This window comes from Equus caballus, chromosome 26 (genome assembly GCF_041296265.1).
Source record: "Equus caballus isolate H_3958 breed thoroughbred chromosome 26, TB-T2T, whole genome shotgun sequence".
Lineage (NCBI taxonomy): Eukaryota > Metazoa > Chordata > Mammalia > Perissodactyla > Equidae > Equus > Equus caballus.
This window is the reverse complement of record NC_091709.1, coordinates 30,695,092-30,711,818: the sequence shown is the minus strand read 5'-3', so window position 1 is coordinate 30,711,818 and position 16,727 is coordinate 30,695,092. Positions and strand designations below refer to the sequence as shown.

The 16,727-nt window shown below is 36.5% G+C and overlaps 1 protein-coding gene across 7 annotated transcripts in view; it reads left to right on the top strand.

Annotated features, from left to right (window-relative positions):
- APP (amyloid beta precursor protein) overlaps positions 1-16,727 on the top strand; it is a 254,504-nt gene that overhangs the window by 23,104 nt on the left and 214,673 nt on the right. The window lies entirely within an intron of this gene.

The following is a 16,727-nucleotide window of genomic DNA, read 5'->3' as shown; positions in this document are numbered from 1 at the left end:
CATTCTCCTTTTCCTCACTGGGTTATTTTGTAATAAATTCAGTCTTATAGTTCTATCCATATGTATTTCAGTATGAACCTCTAAAAGAATTTTTTTGTTTTTTTGAGGAAGATTAGCCCTGAGCTAACATCTGCTGCCAATCCTCCTCTTTTTGCTGGGGGAGACTGGCCCTGAGCTAACATCCATGCCCATCTTCCTCTACCTTGCATGTGGGATGCCTACCTCAGCATGGCTTGCCAAGCGGTGCCGTGTCCGCACACGGGATCCGAACCGTGGAACCCCGGGCTGCTGAAGCAGAATGTGTGAACTTAACCGCTGCGCCACAGGGCCAGCCCTAGAACCTCTAAAAGAATTTAAAAGAAATAGATGCCCCCCCCCCCCAAAAAAGCAAATAATTTAACAGATCATATTCAGGAAAAAAATAGGCATAGCCAATAAACTTAGGAAGGTATGCTCAGTCTTATTAGTAGTTAGGGAATTGCAAATTAAAGCAGTGAGATAACTTTATTTTTTAACCATGTGATTGGCAGATACTAAATAAACAGTCTTGCCAGAGTTGGCAAGAATGTGAAGAACCACATTTTTTTCTACCGTGAGTGGTACGAAAGTTTTCAAGAAGAGTTATTCAAAACTTTGTGCATATCCCTCAATTTAGCAATTCTAGGAATTAGTAACATGATAATTGAAAAAGCGCCCACAGGTGAGAACATCATTGGAGCATTACTTGAATCGATTAAACAAGTCTGCTTTTTACTTTGTTGTACCAAACTGGAATATTATGCCGTCATAAAATAAAAATAATGTTAAGTGAAAAAAGGTTTTGAAGAAAGCAGGCATAGTGAATAATTACGTTAAGTAAAATTTTATATATGAAACAAAATTTATGCATATAGAATATATCTGAAAGATTCAGGTAAATCTAACAAAATTTGACTCTGGATGGGGGTGGTAGAATGGAAAGGTAGTCCATATTTACTTTTTATATTATCAGCTTCTATATTATTTGAACTTCTTAACTACAAGCAGATAGCTTACATGTGTCCCACGACAATGGCCCCCCCATGTAGGAGGTGTAACTCCCTGGGTGTGTCATTCCTCGTAGGCCATCAGCCAGCTTCTAACAGTTGGTCCCAGGTAATTCTTTCCACAGGCAAGCTCTCCCATCCCATTCAAAACATCTCTAATTTTAGGGAGATGTGTAGTTTGATGTATTATCTAGAATCCTTCCAGTTGTTCTTCTATGGAATGCTAGTTTTATAAAGTTGAGAATAGCAAGTTTTATTGTCTCATAAAATGAGGTCATTTCAGTGAATTTCATCTATTTATTTTCATGGGTAACTGACTCATATCAAAACTCGCTTTTGAAACTACTGGAAATGTAAATTATTACTTCAGGATCATTTGCTCTACATTGAAATTCAAGAACTCCTTCAATCCAAAATTTCTCGTGTTGGTTCTTGTAATATCGTTTCTCAAATTGACACTAATGCTAGCTATGGGATTCTCATGCTAAGGCAGAAGGAAACAATTTAATGGAGGTATTCTCTCCCATTGAATTCTCCCCACTGAATTTTATACTGAGATTTGTTATATTGTCTGCATTTTAACCCAGAAAGCTATTGGAAAGAACTGACTATGATAAAATATTTCTTCATCTTATTTTTATATTTTCTTTACAAGTGGAAACAATAACTGATTTTTTTTTTTTTTTGAGGAAGGTTAGCCTTGAGCAAACATCCGCCACCAATCCTCCTCGTTTTGCTGAGGAAGATTGGCCCTGATCTAACATCCATGCCTGTCTTCCTCTATTTTATATGTGTGATGTTGTCACAGCATGGCTAGATAAGCTGTTCTAAGTCCACGCCCAGGATCCGAACCTGCGAACCCTGGGCCACCGAACTGGAACATGCAAAACTTAACTGCTACACCACTGGGACGGCCCCTATAACTGACTTTTTAATTTAAGGTTGGGTGTAGGACCTCTTAACTCAATAAAGAATCTTTTAATGACTCCTTTGTGTATGGGAAATTATAATAAAAAGCACTTTGTGTAAGGTAAAAATATTTGTGTGGTAACACATTAAAACAAATCGAGATTGTATCAGGGATAATGTAAACCAAATTTGAAACATGGAGAACATTCTTTCCAACTTAGCAAGATGTTTGTATTACAAAGATTTGTTGACTAATTTGATATTCTTAATAGCTTCATAAGAAAGGAGGAGGGGACAAATGCTATCTCAAAATGAAATTTGAACAAAATTAGATTCAGTGAGGCTGCATAATTTGCCCCAGATGGCAGTAAACAATAGGGCTGAAGTTGGAACCCACTCCAAGTGACCTAACCATGGCATCTATCTGTAGTTCTTAAAGTCAAAAAGGACAGTAACCAATAACTTCTGATTTTTAAAACTTAATTATTTTTGAAGGCATCTTCATTACTCATCTTTTTTTGGTTTAAATATTTAACACAAGCATTTTTTTAATCTTACATTGAGTTTCCCACTCATTTTATGGATCAACACTATTATCAGAACCCATTTCTATTCCACATTGGTTATAAAAGTTGGAGGTTGTGGCAAGTAAAGTGATACTATATTTTCTAAAGTTGTCTTTGACCTTGAATAAAGATTTTTAAATTTCTTATAATTTCAGTCTTTTTAAAAAAAAATTCAACCTCTTTTAATAAAAATCTAGTATTGACTATTTCTTTATAAATTTTGCCTTAATTAATGAAATATAGGTAGGATTTATTTTATTAATTTTCTTAAGTGATGCTGAGTGACATTTTCTTAATTTTGAATAGGGAATGTCTAACAGTAGTGAAATAGTCCTGCGGAAAAGTGGTTATGAAGCTTAGTGAAAACAGAGCACACGATGCACCCATCTTGGAGAAGCATTAGTTACTGCAGTCAACTGGCAGCGACATTCTTAGCAAAGCCCATTGGAGGCATCAAGCTAGGACTGGGCGTGGTTGTGCAGCTTCTTCAATTTCCCTGGTTTCTCAACACTCTCAGCTTGGTTGCCAAGATATTCCACCTGTCCAGGATGGGTCTCTCCAGCTTTAAGGAAGCCCCAGAGGGTATTTACCAAGCCACTTATACCCGCTAACGTGTTACAATGAAACCCCAGCATAATCATCTGATGGTTGCAAAAACTCCCTTTGCAGCATCCCATCATTGGGACCTAACATCTGGATTCTGGTCCCATTTCTTATCCTTCCATCTTGCAGCCTTGTCCGTAGGTTACATAGTGTCACCAGGCATCACACATGTGCAGCCATACACAGGTGACCTAACTGGGCATGCACAATGAGTTATCTATGAGGTGTTGGACATCTGTGCAGGTCAGAGACCTTCCACAGTTCCAGCAAAGCAGTTCATTGCCTTTCTTAATTCTTGAGTGCTTTGTGAAACTCTTGATATAATAACTTTATATATATATGTTTTTCTTTTGAAAAGTTTCCTTGCTCTTCTCAGTTTCTTTATCTGTAAAGTAGAACTAATTAGAAAAGCACCTAACTTCTAGGGTTGTTGTGAGGACTGAAAGAAATGATGCAGCCTGTAGGACATAATATATGCTCAGTAAATATTTATTATTATTGCTACTGCTGTAAGCCAGCATTGAGGATTGGCTCATGACATTTGCCAGACATTTCCCGTGGCTTTGCTCATGTACACACCCATGTTGATAAGGGACAACATGTACTCTTAACCCATTGCCGTGTCTCCAACATAAAAAAGAACTCAATCATCCACAACCCTCTCTTGCAAATGTATTTTTCAGTAAAAAATTAAAAGCAGGTCTATTATCTTTGCTTTGGTTTTGTTGCTTTCTTTCCTCTTGTAACGTGACCGTGTCCAAAATGAAGGTAAAACCAGGAAATTGTAAAATAAACTATCAGGCTATTCATAAAATATGAAGTAACGTTCAGGTTAATTTGTGGCTTTTACAAACTTTGGAGTCTCATGTAATGGACAAGTATCACGTAATTTTATGAAAGGTTTAGATTCTTTGTGTTGGTATTTGCAACTTCAGATTTCCTTTTCATCATTAGCATCCTTATTTTTGCTTCATAAGCCATCTACATGCTCATTTAAATTCGTACTCTGTTCCTATGATGTGGGTACCATTTTATTCCCTAATTTGCAGATGAGGAGCCCAAATTATAGCCTTTCAGTTAGGTGTTAGAATTGCAGCCTATAGAATCTCATTCCAAATCTGCTATCTTTTCTATTCTAGAATGTCTATGTAAATAAGTTGTTTTCTTAGACTTGTAGCTAAGAGTTAAAGCTAGAAAGGAATTTGAGAACCTCTGCCCCAACCAGGCCCCATGATGTTTGCAATAATTATTGCCATTCTTTCAATAGATAATTTATTTGAATTTAAACTAAGAGAATGTATAAATTTATACCAGCACCAAAATGCCAGTGAGAAGATAATGAAGGCTATCACTTTTTTTTTTAAGCCAGGTTCTTTTAATTGATGTCATAATAGTTTATAACATTCTGAAATTTCAGTTGTACATTATTATTTGTCAGTCACCATATATATATGTGCCCCTTTACCCCTTATGCCCACCCCCCAACCCCCTCCTCCTCTGGTAACCACTAATCTCTTCTCTTTGTCCATGTGTTTGTTTATCATCCACATATGAGTAAAATCGTACAGTGTTTATCTTCTTTGTCTGGTTTATTTTGCTTAACATAATATCGTCAAGGTCCATCCATGTTGTTGTGAATGGGACAATTTTGTCTTTTTTATGGCTACATAGTATTCCATTGTATATATATACCACATCTTCCTTATCCAGTCATCAGTTGATGGGCACTTGGGATGCTTCCACTTCTTGGCTATTGTGAATAATGCTGCAGTGAACATAGGGGTGCATAAGTTTCTTTGAATTGTTGTTTTCAAGTTCTTTGAATAAATACCCATTAGTGGGGTAGCTGGGTTGTATGGTATTTCTATTTTTAATTTTTTGAAAAGTTGCCATACTGTTTTCCATATTGGCTGCACCAGTTTGCATTCCCCCCAGTAGTGTATGAGGGTTTCCTTTTCTCCACATCCTCTCCAAGATTTGTTATTTTTTGTCTTGGTTATTATAGCCATTTTAAAGGGTATAAGGTGATATCTTAATGTAGATTTAATTTGCATTTCCCTGATGATTAGTGATGTTGAGCATTTTTTCAGGTGCCTCTTGGCCATCTGTATATCTTCTTTGGAAAAATGTCTATTCAGATCTTTTGCCCATTTTTTGATTGTCTTGTTTGTTTTTTTGTTGTTGAGTTATGTAAGCTCTTTGTATATTTTGGAGATTAACCCCTGTTGGATATATGATTTGCAAATATTTTCTTCCATTTGGTGGGTTGTCTTTTCCTATTGTTCCTGCTTTCCTTTGCCTTGTAGAAGCTCTTTAGTCTGATGAACCCGTTTGTTTATTTTTTCTTTTGTTTCCCTTGCCCAAGTAGACATGGTATTCAAAAAGATCCTTCTAAAACCAATGTCAAAGCATGTACTGCGTATATTTTCTTCTAGGAGTTTTATGGTTTCACGTCTTACCTTCAAGTCTTTAATCCATTTTGAGTTAATTTTTGTGTATGGCTAAAGATAATGGTCTACTTTCATTCTTTTGCATGTGGCTGCCCAGTTTTCCCACGACCATTTATTGACAGACTTTCCTTTCTTCAATATATGTTCCTAGCTCCTTTGTCAAAGATTAGCTGTCCATAGATGTGTGGTTTTATTTCTGGGCTTTCAATTCTGTTCCATTGATCTGTGTGTCTGTTTTTGTGCCAGTACCATGCTATTTTGATTACTGTAGCTTTGTAATATATTTTGAAGTCAGGGATTGTGATGCCTCCAGCTTTGTTCTTTTTTCTCAGGATTACTTTAGCTATTCAGGGTGTTTTCTTGCCCCATACGAATCTTAGGATTCTTTGTTCTATTTCTGTGACAAATGTCATTGGGATTCTGATTGGGATTGCATTGAATCTGTAGATTGCTTTAGGTAATATGGACATTTTAATTATATTTATTCTTCTAGTCCATGTGCATGGAATATCTTTCCATTTCTTTGTGTCATCATCAGTTTCTTTCAATAACATCTTATAGTTTCAGTGTATGTTCTTTCACCTTCTTGGTTAAATTTATTGCTAGATATTTTATTCTTTTTGTTGTGATTGTAAATGGGATTGTATTCTTGGGTTCTCTTTCTCTTAGTTCGTTATTAGAGTATAGAAATGCAACTGATTTTTGTCACTTGATTTTGTGCCCTGCAATTTTGCTGTAGTTGTTGATTATTTCTAATAGTTTTCTGATGGATTCTTTAGGGTTTTCTATATATAGAATTATGTCGTTTGCAAACAGCAGGAGTTTCACTTCTTCCTTGCCAATTTGGACCTTTTATTTCTTTTTCTTGCCTAATGGCTCTGGCCCAAACCTCCAGTACTATATTAAATAAGAGGGGCGAGAGTTGTGAGCCAGATTTTTGAAGGTGTTAATTCAGCTATCTTCTACCTAACAGATTTCCTATATTGACTAGCTTAAACTATTCTCATTCTGGTGCAGCTGCAATAGACTTTGAATTTGTTGAAATCCAAGTTGTCATCTTGACTCCAGCTGTTTCTTAGAGGCCTGATTTGGAGGAAGCAGTTAGTGGGGATTAAATCACTGGTAAACCTTCGATGGAGTTTTGGCCAGCAGTTCTTTAGGATTCTGTTCCTCCTTCCCCACTCTGACACTGGGCTGTATGTTAAGAAATTTACAAAAGGAAATTGATTTGTTATACCCAAGCTGCAGTTGTCCATTGTTGGCTCTGCATCACCTCTTCACTTGGCTCCAGTGCCTGTATCCACACCTACACAGCACGGCCTTGCTGTGCCTAATGGAAATGGGGTTAGTTCTGATGCTCAGCTGACTCACCTTGTGGTCACAGCAGCAGCAGTTTGTTGATCTCAGGGAGCATTCCACAGCTGCCGATGCGATTGAAGATGATTGGAGCCAGCTCTCCTTCAGATCCAAAGGGACCAATGAGGCACTGAGTGTACCAGCTGTTAAAGTGAGTTTTGTGAAGGAGGCATTGTTTGAAGACTGTCTTTGGATAAGATGAACCTCTGTTCTCAGATCTTAGTATCTTTTTGTAAATTACAACATTATAAACATTTACAACTACCAGAGTAGGGATGAGGTTTACAAACTATTTGGTACCTGTTCAATTTGTTAGTCCTTGAAATGCAATTCTCTAACCAGGGTGATAATTCTCTTTGTAAAACATTCTTACTCTGCCTGAAAATTCTGTTTAATAAAATGCTTCTTGTAGAATGTGTACTGAGTTTTTAAAAATCGTGTCTGCTTTTAAAAAAAGTGGTAATTTGCAGGTATTGATCATGACATAAGTCCATAGTTCTCAAAGTGTGGCCTGGGGGTGGGCCCCACAGTCTATTTAACACATCCCTCCAGTTGATTCTGATGGAAGCTAAAGTTGAGAACCTCTTAGGTAAACTTAACGTAGAATCACAAAATGTTGACCAGATTTGGAGCTTCTAGAAGAAACAACCCCTTGTCTCTTTCACAAGGTAAAGGATGATTTTTATACAATTATTTGATAATAAGTTAGCTTTGAAATTAAGGTATGTCTACAGGATAAAATGCATTCTTCTCAAGGTCAAGGGGGATGCATCTTTGGCTCTTCTGTCCTTTTCTTTCCAATTATTTGGTTTTGTGCATTAACATATCATCTCCCCTTACTTATTTCTCATCTCTTGCTTACGTTGCATTACAGTGTTTCTTGTTGGCCCTCTAGTTCAAGACATTGGTCAGCCTTTTCTACTGTATTAAAGTGTACAGACTCCATCTAAAATCATGGTTCAGAATAATGCGATATATACAAAAGTATAAGAAAGGATGTCACAGTCTTTTCTCCCAGTCTTCATAAAATTGCAAACACCTTATTCCTTTCCAAGAAAGTAGGCAATAATGTTGAAGAAAGTCTTCCTTTTCCATTCCTTTGACCAAATAGCAAGCAAACAAACATCAATTTGCTTTTCTGAGTCACTTAGACTTCTACTTTGTGTTTCCATTGGATAAATATTGAGTGACATACTGTATTGTTGTATCCATTGGAAACCATCACCTGGCAAATTATTTGTGAAATTGAGAGAACGAGGTTTTATAAATTCTTTTAATCCTTTGGTTTAACCCCATATTTTGATCCTGTGACATGTATGATATTTGTGTATAGTTTAAATAATTTGCCAACTTTCTAAAAGGATTTTTGAAAACTTTTTATTATGGAAAAATTCAAACATGTATCTCATCCAGCTTCAACAATTGACCACCTTTTACAGTTGCTGTTTTAGCACCCCCCCCACAGTTCTTTTGTTTTCTGTAGTATTTTAAAGTAAGTCCCAAGCATCATATCATTTTACCTGTAAATGCGTCTGTCCACAGGTTTCTAAAAGAATTTGATGCAAGATTTTATAGTTAGAACAGTATAGACCAGAAAAAGGCCACCAGATATTAGTACGTTTGAGTATTAATTTAGCCAATCTTCATAAAATACATTAAAAGTCTTAGAAGTTTTCTAAAATACTCATTAAAGCCACAAAAAATACCTATCTGACAACTCTCACTGAAGAGGAAGATGGGTTCCCTAGGGAAGCCTTTTGTTTATAGAACAAATGTGTATTTTGTTTCATTGTAAAATCCTAGGGACAGCCATGACTCATGCCCACTGAGTGGAGAAACAGAAATAGGACCCCCCCTGTCTTTTTATTTATCCCTGGCATGGGTGACCAGAATATTTTTACATTTATCGCTAAGTAATTTTTTTAAAACTCTAATTTATATTATTTGAATTTTAGAAATATGTTTAGAGGTTGTTTTGTTTTTTTAATTCTTTCCAGAGTTTCTAAATGAGAGGTTGAAGCTCCTAAAATTTGTCTGATTTTGGTGTCCTGCTTTCTGCTCTCACCCTTTACAGTTTCAGTAATTCCCAGTAGGGAAGGGGTCCTGCTGGGAGTGTTTCCTTCTTAGGAACAACACCCTCCTCCCCCGCCTGCTCATCCCCCACCTACTTGTTTTGTAACAGTGGAAATTATCTTATACTTATAGCAACTTGAAATCTTGTGAGTTCTACTTCTAATTGTAACATTTTTAGTTAAATTATAGGGCACAAGTTTTCACCTGGATTAGAAAAAAGGCAGCACAACCCATTTTTTCAAATAAAAATATACTTTGTGTAGGATCTTAATCTATAAAATAGGTTTAAAAAATCCCACTTGCTTTCACTGAAAACTTAAAGTTACCCCTTCCCTTATTTGGCTTCCTCTCAAATACTGAGGCTCCTCTAGGAATCTTAGGGTTCCTCAGAGCACAGTTTGAAAACGAAGGATCTATGGCAGCTAGTTTGTGGTTTCTCAGGGGAAGTCGTTCTAGTCTATAGATACAGTAGGGGAAGACAAATTTGCCTTGGAGGCAGGGCCAAGGCTTGAACCTAGGTTAGAAACCAGCTTTGTTTTTTCAGAAAACAGCTGCCCTGTGTTCTGAGTCCAATGTCTGCTTTATAGATTGCCCAAAGCTTAGATACAATAGCAGTCCTGAAAAAATACGTTAGGTGGACTGAGGAAAACAAACTGCTCTTTAAAAACCTACATTTTGGGGCCAGTCCCAGTGGCCTAGTGGTTAAATTCAGCAGCCCAGGCTTGGTTCCCCGGGCACAGACCTACACCAGTCTATTAGCAGCCATGCTGTGCTGGTGGCCCACATAACTAAACAATAGAGGAAGATTGGCATGGATGTTAGCTCAGGGCAAATCTTTCTCAGCAAAACAAAAAGACAAAAAAACAAAAAAACCCACTATATTTTGAAATTATTTATGAGTCAAATTGGTGTAGCTGCCGAAGATAAATTGTAGAAGTCAGACTTCTCTCTTAAAATACAAATTTCAGTTTTTCTTAGGGGGCAAAACATTGCAGTAACCTGACTGATAGCCTAAACAAGCTTGTGCACATTTAGAAAATTATAATCCCTAGAGCCTGATGGCTCCAGGATGGAGTAGAATCATCAGATCAACTATTTGTATTTTAAAGATTTACCGTGACTGCCTCTCGATTGCATATTACATGTGTGAGGTTCGTGTGTAGTAGAGGTGTGGTGTGTATGTGGGGGTACGGTGTGTTCTCATTCAGAGAGGCAGTGGGGTGCAGGATGGGAGGATCATGGATGTGTATGTGACAAAACTATTTCTAAAAGACAATTTGAGATATTCCTATCAAGGATCTCTTTTATTCCTCCTGAGTAATATGCAAAACACTCCTGGTTTAATGAAGTTGGGAAGTTGGAAGTCTGGGATGAAAAAGAGGGAAAGGCAGATAGGACTCATAGTTCCAGTATCTTCCAGGTGGGGTTTGCATTTATTTTAACTTCTGATGGAGGACTCACCATTTGGCAAATGAAGATACTTACTTAAGAATGAGTTTGAGATAATAACCCAACTTCTCTAAGTTGTTTGCATTTTTCCTGATAACATGTCTAAGGAAACTGAAAACGAAAATTTGAGATGGTTAAAGTGAAAGAGGTCTTGTGTATGAAATAATAGGATTGAATTTGCACCAAATTACAGTGAAAGCTTTTATTTTGCATGTTTTTCATGTTTCTATGTTTACTAGTTAGGAAGTGGTATAAAATTAAATTATTTATGTTTGATATGTACTTGAATGTCTTTACGTTACAGAAGTCATGCGTGTGGTGTGGCTTGTTTTCAACCCTAGCTTTCTGATTAATTGCAAAGGTCTTGAATTCTGGGGTGAGGAAAGTCTGGTGCAGCTGTCCAGGTAATCATGTTCACCAGCTTTACCTTCTTGATAAGCTAGGAATTTAAGAAGGTAATTCTAATCCTGGCTTTGTCTTTGGCTTGCTATCTGATTATGCACACAGCGTAATTATAATAAGGGATAATATCTCTTGTGGTCTTTTCACTAGCAATCGTTTGAGCGCAGGGCTCTTTAAAAATATTAGGATATGGGCACCATTGTTTATTCGGAGAGCTGTGATGAAATGGTAAAACGGTGGAAGATTTTGAGTGAGAATCTTATTGAAATTGGAGTGGTGAAGATTTTATTTTTAATCTTGTGGATACCTTAGATATTTGGAAACATATAGATTATAAGAAATAGTAAATTACTCCAAGAAAATAGTCAGCAGTGTTTTTTAGGGGGCAGTTTTTATAAATCTTGTGTTAAAACATACAGTCTCATTCTGAATTTTGACTTATTCACAATAGATTTTACAAAGTAATCATGGAAAATTATTATCACTGTTCTGGGGAGGGGGTTGAAGGGAGCAAATGAGATGCTCTGTGTTTTCACCTAGAATCACACTTAGAAAATTGCTGTGAAAAGCAAATTGTTTTTAAAAGAAAAGCATTCATACTTTGTGTTAACTAACAAGGGCTGAAAATTCTCAAAGAATTTCAAGAGTGGATGAGCCTATTTTTTTTAATTCTGCTTTGGAAAATGGCCTTGATCTTATAAGTCCATGTTGCTTGATTATCTGTTTAAATTAATTATATGCTTTTTTAAGCTGGCTTTTAATTGATTTGCAGCCGTGGCTGTCTTATTTGCAGATATTAATAATAGTGATGGTTTCATATTTATTGTTCTCGGTAATTTTCTTTGCGTGTATATCAGGATGATGCTTCTTAGATTGTGTAAAATATGGGCAGACCCTGAAGCAAATAAATAATAATCATAAGTGGGCAAAACATTGCTTTTCCTCTAAATGCTGTACTTCTTGAACATCTTCGGAAATTCCTGCAAAGGCATTGCAACATCAGAGAAGTCAGTATAAAAGGCCGAATGTCATTTTGTAGATGTCTGAAATTAAACCAAGTTAAGTTCTAGGTCAGAGCCAGAAAGAGGGATTTATTATCCAGTCAATTGTAAACAGATCTCTATTTTGCTGGAGGAAAATTTTATTCTATTGCTTCTGATTGGTTTGGTTTTCAAAGGGGAGTATTTTCCTTTATCCTAATTGTTAAATCAGCCAAAAAGAAATGTGGAACAAGATTGTGCACCTAATCCATAGTCTAGTGATTGGTCTCCCTAGTAATTGTAATGAATTATTAAGACATTCAAACTTAATTTGGCTCTAACATCACACAATTGTTAGGCCAGTCCTAAAATCAAGATGGTGGCAAGGGTGTTAATAAAAATTGGCATATTCAATATTAATAGGTTCCTTCAATTACTCAGGAACTATTAGATTTTTTATCTTCTCTTTGACCTTGACTGTCAGCAATGAAGTATATATAGTGAACTTCGAGTGTAGAACGCATGAACGAGGAAGACCACTTACCCATTTTTTCACTTTTTTATGTCAAATAAAGCCAGTTCTTAATTCATTTTGACCTTTGGGGTCTTTGCACTTAGAATTTAACAAAGGCACTAAAGAAAGGTTCTGTTGTGAGTCAGCACAGATTATTTTCCTTACAAATGGTTTTAAAACTCAAAATACTATATTCTGTAACATAATTTACTAGTGTTTTTTAAAAACTAAGTTGAAATAACCAAATATTTCTGTGTTCTTTGGGCAAGCACCATGTCAGCGGATTCAGGACTTGTGGAGGTAAATACATGCTGTAGATGCTAAACAAATATCCAGGTAATAAGGCAGATAGCATGTACTGCACAGTGCAGGTATAAAGTTCTGTGGTAGTTCAGGAGTAGGAGAGATTTTTTTTTTAATGTGGGGGAAAATTAAATTAATTTCTTAAAGAAGAGTGACTGTCTTATATATTGGACTTTAAAAGTCTAATTCAGTGCACTGGGCCTCGTTCTTTTTGTAGATTCGGTTGGAATGAGCTTTACTTTGCTGACTTACCTAGTGGGTGCAAGGTGCAGATTTAATTATGAGGCTGCAATCTGAATTCAGGCAATGGCATATATAACATCGATGTAATGTTATTCCCCTAAACTGGGTCATTTCTGATGAGCCTCAGATGCCATATATGAGGCATCACTTCCAACTATGGCAAGGCAATTTTATCTTGAGTTTGTTTAACTGTCTCTGTTTACAGAATTAATCCTTTGTCTAGTGGCAGAGCTAGGTGGATCAGTTGTCATCTAAAAATTAGATGGGCACCTTGTTTATTTATAGCTATTTCATATGGTAAGGAGTTTGTTGTTGTAGTTTTTTTCCCCTTGTTTTACAAAATAAGATCTGGGTGGACAAGCTTATTATCCCCTGGGAAGTAGAGACCCATCTGTATAAATTGGTTGTCAGCTCTGAGTTTCATGGTTTATCATTCTGAATATTGAGACCCTAGATGATGCTATCTTTCAACCGTATGGTGTTATATATAGCATATTATGTAATATTTCTCATTGATGAGGACAATTGGGTGGATCTCTTGGATGACTTACAGTAGGCATTAGCTCACGTCAGCTGTCAATAATTGGGTTCTAATTCAGAGGAGCTTGTTACGATTGGGTATTTTTCTCAATTATTACTGAGTAGCTCATTTTGGCTATAAAATAGTGTCCTTCAATGCTTATGTCTTACTTGGGACAGTAGGCGTTTTCTTATTTCCCTTACTATTTGGAGATGCCTCCGTTGCGCAGTTGATGTCTCTGCAAGAGCTGAATAATCTTTGTTTTGGCTTAGTAAAAGGAACCAACAAATATTTTGAGAGACTGGCTGAGTATATTGCTCTAGACTCAATTGTTTTTAGGAAAAAAAACCTTTATAGAACCACTGTGAACTATAAAATGGTTACATTTGGCTAGAAAAGCCTTCGTGCTCCGGTAAATAATGAAATGTTTTATTTTATGGGCCTTTTCACTACTTTATTGATGACATAAATTTATATTACTCAGGAATAGGTATACTCAAAGGAAAATAGTAGAATTTATTCTTAGTCATGAACGCCCATCTAAAAGATGGTTTGGCAGTTTAAGTAGAATTTTTTTCCCTGCTTTGTTCTTTTCTTTGTTCTTTTCTGGTGAGGGAGGAAGGAAGGGGAGACTTACTGCTAAAAATATGAATTGCTAAATAGAAGTCAAGTCTCAGTTTGCGCGTTGAAGCTCACATGTTGTTGCTGTCCAGACCTGACACATTTAGAAACAGGAATTTGCCTTCAACATAATCTTAGCCGAACAGTTGAGTCATTTCTAAGTATTTTAATGTTAAGGAATGTTTTATGGAATATTCTGGATATCTAAAATAGGTTTTCTTGAGGATTTCATGTAAAATATGGAGAGGTACTTGATTCTCAGAGCTTGCACCTAAAATTCAAAGACAGTTGTTAGTTGGTGTGCTTTTCAGCTGTAAGCCACCACCGTCATGGTCAATCACGTCCCCCTGTGAAGAGTCCCTGTTCTTTTCTGCCGAGATTTTCTTGTCTCTTGAAAAGGCAATGCAATGCTACCTCCAGAGAACACTAAGAAACTTGGTGGTCTTCAAGCAGGAATTTAAAACAAGAAAAGTTTTCTTTCGTAGATGTTTTAAAACTGTTGGCTAAATCTAATCTGTGAGTAACTATGAAGCGCCTAATTAATAGCATTCATTTTTAAGAACAATAGAAATTCTGCTGTCTTCAACATTACAGAGTGGTGCTCTCTGTCTAGCCTTGTTTGTGAATGTAACCTTCATATGAATTACAGTCTATTTGTTTCTTTTTATTTCTATTTTTTATTATGTTTTTATTTTATTGAAGTCACATTGGTTTATAACATTATGTAAATTTCAGGTGTCCATCATTAGATTTTGGCTTCTGTATCAGTCTGTTCATTTCTAATTGGAAGCTTGACCAGTCTGGCTTTTATGTAATGTTGAACACTTTGTAACTTCATAGTGAAAATTAGCACAACTTTTCAATATAAGATCTGAGAAAAACTTTATTTAACAAACAGGGAGGTTCTGGGTATATGTTACTTACTTTTTACTTATCTAGTCGTTTTTACTTGGCATCATAGATGAGCTCCCCAATGTCAGAAAAGTGTGAAGGTCTGTAAAAATGTTCTAAAGGTCTTCCCTTTATAGAAAGGGAAATTGAAGAGTTGGGCTGACCTCTCTCTCACTTGTTTGAAAACGGGAAAATTAGAAGTAATTTGTATTCTCTATTGTGAAATCGGTAGTAACTGATTCTGTGTATTGTGGAAACAAGAGCACTGATTCTTTCTCCTTTTCAATGTGTGCTTCAGTTCAGAGTTATAACATCTATGTCTGCCTTTTCCTTTTTTAGTTCTTAGTCACCAACTGTTTTTGCTTAGTATCGCTTTATTGAATTTTACAAATGTGATTTTGAAATTCAGGGATATGATATAAGTACCTGCACCTGGCTTTGTCATATTTGTTTCACTCAAGGAAAATCTAACTTTTCTTTTCACAAACCAGCTTGATTCAATTTACCTGTATAGTTTAAAAAGGCAGAAGACCTGGAATTTTGCACTGTATTGGGACCTTGTAAACGTCTTGATTTTCACTTCTTGGCGTATTTCTGAACGCTCATGATTTGCTTTTGAAGTATTTTGGGCATTTGGGAATACATCGTCATTCTCATTGCTTTTCTTGCTCTGCATTCTACATGTCATATAATTATTTTGCCTAGAGCCAAATCTGAAGCTTTATTATAATCAGTTCTGCAGGCCCCTGGTCACACTGCTCTTCTTCCCTCTAAGACTTCTTTTTGGTTTTATTTATTTTGTTTTACTCAAAATGACTGGTTAAATTTTGCTTGATCATCCATTTCAGATCTTCAGATTTTGTTCCAGATGTGTTAAATGTGCCACAATGGCAGGGTCCCACGGCCAATATGTTTGGGAAAACTTGGTATAAAAAAGAGTTAAATTGGCTTCATTGTTGTAGGATTTTCTCAAAGCCTCCAATATCCATCTTGAATGATCCATTTCCCCTATGTGTTTGACAACGGAATTCCCCCTCTCCACCCATAACTGTTATCATCCTTTGGAAACTGTTTTTGAGAACTCTGATTGAGGAATGGGGTGACGTGTACATTTATACTTGAACACGTCTTAAACTCCATTGGGCCATTTTGAGTATACACTATTAGTGATATATTTAATAATTTATTGGTATGAGCTTGCAACAAAAAATTTCGTGTGTAAAAAGAGCTCTATAAAAAGTGAATTTACTAAGTGCCCATGAACTGATGATTGGATAAAGAAGATATGGTGTATATATATATATACAATGGAACACTACTCATCCATTAAAAAGGATAAAATCGTCCCATTCACAACCACATGGATGGACCTTGAGGGTATTATGTTAAGTGAAATAAGCCAGATAGAGAAAGATGCACTCTGTATGACTCCACTCATAGGTGGAAGTTAAACATGTAGACAAAGAGATCCGGTTGGTGGTTACCAGGGGAAACAGGGTCGGGGGTGGGCACAATGGGTGAAGTGCTGCACCTACAACATGACTGACAGTAATGTACAACTGAAATTTCACAAGGTTGTAAACTATCATAATCTTAATAAGAAGTGAAAAAAAAAATGAATTTAGGGTGCCAGCCCCGTGGCCGAGTGGTTAAGTTTGCGCGCTCCACTGCAGTGGCCCAGGGTTTCGCCAGTTCAAATCCTGGGTGTGGACATGGCACCGCTCATCAGGCCATGCTGAGGTGGCGTCCCACATGCCACAACTAGAAGGACCCACAACTAAAAATACACAGCCATGTATCAGGGGGCTTTGGGGAGAAAAAG